This window comes from Morone saxatilis, unplaced genomic scaffold (genome assembly GCF_004916995.1).
Source record: "Morone saxatilis isolate NCDOM2014 unplaced genomic scaffold, NCSU_SB_2.0 Contig15, whole genome shotgun sequence".
Classification (NCBI taxonomy): domain Eukaryota; kingdom Metazoa; phylum Chordata; class Actinopteri; family Moronidae; genus Morone; species Morone saxatilis.
The window spans coordinates 24,996,792-25,001,401 of record NW_023339707.1 but is presented as its reverse complement, the minus strand read 5'-3'; the positions used below and the strand labels follow the sequence as shown (position 1 = coordinate 25,001,401).

The window sequence follows — 4,610 nt, the reverse complement described above, 5'->3', positions numbered from 1 at the left end:
TTCTCTGGAAGCAGGAAGATGTTCTGTAAGAGAGAATGTGAAGGAAAAAACATTCTCATTGAAACAGATGAGGACAGAGCTCAGAGTGGCAGATACAGCATTGAATATAAAGAAGGATTTTATCCAGAACATTCTACACTTCTGTATGTGAGCATCACAAAGCTGACTAAGTCTGACTCGGGGCGGTACAGATGTAAGTTGGACAGACGTTTCATTTAAGCGCCGACGGAACGTTGAGCTCAAGCGTATGCAAGTGGATGAGATATATACTACATGGAGTCTGAAATGAAAGTGTTCACTGAACAGGCTGTGATGTATAGTCTGAATAACCCATAGTATTAAGGTCTACATTTATTCTCGGCAGCTGAAACATATTACAGACACTCACACCATACGAATGAACCCACACACTGCTCACATGAACACATACCATTACAATGACCAACAGGCCAGTTCTCTGTCCAACAAATAATACCTAGAAAATTCCACACCACAATACACAGAACATAAGACACACACAGAAACGCACTGCCAACGTGCAGTTGCTTTCGCACTATTGTTGACGGCCACAACATTGATGCACCTCCTGCAATTTAAGGCACTGCTATGGATTAAAACTACATTGATACACTTGGACTGTTTGGGCAGAGAATTTGTGGTATATTCAATGAAATGTTACCCGACAGAGTTCTTTGTATATTCGTACAATCAGTATCTCTGATAGTTTCAATTGCTGTTTTTCAGTGTTGTCGAACAGCTCCAACGCTTCACAAACCAACACCAGGAAAACACCCGGGCGCCCAGCCAAAGCACCCTTTTAACACCATCCAGCTCCCCAATCCAGCCTCCAACACCCCGGACACACCAGACACAGACATCCAGGCTGCAGCGTCCAGGTACATTTACAGCATTCAGAAGTCTCCCAGTTAACTGAACCACACAGTAGAGTTACATTATGGCTGCTTGCAATAAATGTGAAATGTTTTTTAACTCCTGAAATTTGCCTTCTTCCAACTTTCCTTTAACATCATGATTCAAAGTTATCTAGTTAAAACTGGTAAACAACAGCAAACTAATCACAGCTTGAGTTGTCCTCTCAGTGCTGAGTGACAATACAAACCAACCAATAGTGTGTGATGTATCTGTGAAGCAGCTGACAGGTTTAACGTGTCAAATTGATCAAAGTATTGATTCATAACAAACCGAACAGCTGCATCCATCTCATTCATGCTTCTATCTGTGTGTGTGTTTCCTTGGTGATGTTTTATTCTGCAGCGTAAAATCTGTACATGCATGTGTGTGTTCATGCTTGTATGTAGAACATAAACATTAAACAACTTGTATTAATTGTTGGTTGACAGATTTTTTGCATGAATGGACTCTGAGGTCGCACATGTACCTGAAAGTCCAGGTATGCAGACTCCCAGATATTTCATAATGAACCACAAAGTGTAAACCAAACCTGTTCTACAACCACAGGTGTGCAGCTGTATGTGCGTCTGACTGTGGTCGTCATGATCATCGTATTATCAGCGGCTGTGCTGATATTCTGCAGGAAGAGGGCCAGTAAACCCAAAGGTGAGACTGCAGGAAACAGAACAAACACAACTGAACGTCTAAAACTGACCATTTCTCAGAAATTCATGCACACAAGTTAAGTAGTAAAGTGCAGTGGACCTGATCTTCTGAAGTGCATGTTTTTCAGAACCTGCTGTGGAGTATGTTAATGTCACTGAGGTGAGTTTGAGTAAATTTGGGCCAATGAGCGTTATTAGTGTTTGTGACAGCAGCTGATATTAATACAAACAGACCCCTGTTCTCTTCCTGCAGGCCAGGATCAGAGAGGAGGACACACAGAGCAGATCTCCTCCTGAAGAAATATCTGCAGTTTACATTCACTGCAGCCAGTTCTCAGAATAAGGTGAGTTAAAACTGTGGTAGGGGTTTAAAGGTCCAGGACAAACCAAACAGGTTGTTTCAGTTGGTTGCAATCTGCAATCTCACCACTAGATGACACTAAATCCTACACACTGCTCATTTAACTTTGGGTTTAGACAATAGTATCTTTAGACTTCACCCACTATAATAAGTTAAGTAGGTAACAACTTCATCAGACAGCAGAGGGATAATTTGCAGTGGCAGAATAGAGAGAAGACTGTGGACATGTTTTAAAAATATGTTCTCACAAGAACTTTACGTCAGTCTATGTTTCTGAGTAACATGCTGTCTTTTTATGAAACTGACACCAGGCCAGTTTGTGATCATATCTCAAGCTACAAGCTTCTGTGGGTTTGAGGAGGAAGTCCTCGGACTGAATGTTTCATTGCAAAGAGAGAGGGAAAGGTTGTGTACTGAGATACACGGTTCAATATCAAATATAAAATGTGGAGATAAAAGCCTGTTTACAGTTCACGTGAAGCAGCACACATGCTGAAATGATGCTTATGTGACCAAACAGGCGAGTAAACTCAACAAGCAGCTGATTGCAGCTGAGGGGCTTCCTGTCCTGGGACCACAGGAAGGGCAGTTATTTTAACTGACTGTTAACATGCATGTTTGAGCTGACATATAGAACCATAAAATATGAATAACCCACACTGAAACATGAGCCTGTAGTTGTTTAAACAGCCTGCACTACAGTTGTGTGGAAGTGCATTGAGTCGCAGTACCACCAGTGGCCACTAGAGGCCGGCTGCAACAACCTCTGGTTCTATAATAAACTTCACACTGGAAATAAAAGAGAACCATGAAACTATGAAAATTAACTTCACACACAGCTGACGGTGTTCAATACTGGATTTAAGATGCTGATAGAAATATGTTATTCTTTTAAAATTCTGATAAGCTGCTGACATTGTTTTTTACTGAAAATAAAATAAAAGCTTCCAGTTGCTATTAAGACTAAAACAGTCAGTGAGGGATAACCTTTGACCTCTGTTTGTTTTCTTCTAGACTTCCAGTAAACTCACTTACTCTGAGCTCCAACAGTGCAGCTGCCTCGTTCAACAGCGCCCCCTGTGGTGAGGCAGATAATGTTATGTGGTTATGTTACCTGAGGTGAAGAACATTTTAGATTCTCAGAGTGGGTGCGTTGGTTGTTTTATCTCATATTTAGGGAGATTTCTCAGTTTTTAACATTTTAAATAAATTGATTCAGGGATTGTACTGGACAGTTTCTCACAGCTTCAGTTCTTCTGTAAAGACAAAAAGTTCATCCTTTTGTGTTACTTCATTTTACAAAAATTATTCTTCTTCATTACACAATAAAATGTTCTTCACACATTCATTTCATTCACTTTTTTTCTACTGAAGCAAAAACTCTCCTGTTGTAAAAAAACATAAGAAAGAACGCTTTGAATAAGTTGGGCTTTATTGAAACAGCAGATTTATTTACTTGTTTTTAAGAAAAAAAGACACTTATAGAACTCAATAATGGACTAAACGGACAGTGAGAGGGGTTTTTTATCAGTGTGGACACACTGTAGTCATACAGTTTGTTTACAATTTGTTTTTCACTCTGCTGTGGAACAAAGAATCAAAAAGAGGAAAGGAAAGTTGAGTTTGTGGTTTCGGAGGAGGGACTCCATCATTTAGAGAAATGAGGAGTTCCTAATTTTCCAGTGAAGACAGAAGAGATGCAGCTTGAACCCATCAGAGCCTCCAACATGAAGGTCTGTCACACTTTGATCTGCGTCGTCTTCCTCTGTGAGTACACTCTCTTTCTGTTTCTATCATTCTCTCTCTTTATTATGTGATTTGGCTTTAGTTTTCCTTGTTGGTCAGTGAGCTTTATGCAGCATGTGTTTAACTGTTTTCACAGAGGACTGTCCAACATGATGTTTGTTTCTGTGGTTAGGGTTAGGGTTAAGTTAAAATGTACTAATACTAAGTGATCTCAAAATCTGAAGACAGAGTTAGGGTTAACCCTAACCCTCTTTTTCTGTTGCAGTCTCATAAGTTGAGCAAAGGGATTACATTTCTTACAGAGTAATAGAGAAAACTTAGAATCAGCGATCCCCTGTGGGTGCTGAGCCCTGGAGCACCCACAGGATCAGCAAAAAAACCAAAAAGTAATTTTCATGAGAAATGGGAATTTGACCAAACCAACAAACACAAAAGAAACACAAATAAAAAAGAAACAAACACAAAACCATAAAAACTCACTTTAGCTAACTTTTTCAGTATCTTTTAACTGCATCTCACATATGGTTTGTTCAGTTGTTCCCAAACGCAAATACTTCAGTAAACAATGATTTTGCACTGATCAGCTCTCAGTGTGACTCTGTGGATCTGTTCATTATTATCAGACTGCAGGATCATACAGGAAGATAGTAACTATTGATTGTTCATCTTTCCAACAGCACTGTGGGATGGAAACACTGCCTGCCTCGGTGGTGACCCCATCGCTTATACAAGAACTGAAGGAGGAAACATCAGAGCTTCGTGTCACTTTGATTTCTCTTTGTCTGGAAGACATAAGATCTTCTGTAAGGGAGAATGTGAAGAAAAAGACATTCTCATTGAAACATATGAGGACAGAGCTCAGAGAGGCAGATACAGCATTGAATATGAACACTTAAATCCTGTACCATCTATTATATCTATGGATG

General features: G+C 39.9%; 1 long non-coding RNA gene across 1 annotated transcript; it reads left to right on the top strand.

The window, feature by feature from the left end:
• The first annotated feature begins 1,437 nt into the window (after positions 1-1,437).
• LOC118324171 lies at positions 1,438-4,604 on the top strand. The gene is made up of 5 exons (XR_004796546.1): positions 1,438-1,578; positions 1,706-1,737; positions 1,831-1,921; positions 2,953-3,705; positions 4,362-4,604. It is a non-coding gene; the product is annotated as an uncharacterized LOC118324171 (long non-coding RNA).
• Positions 4,605-4,610: the final 6 nt, after the last annotated feature.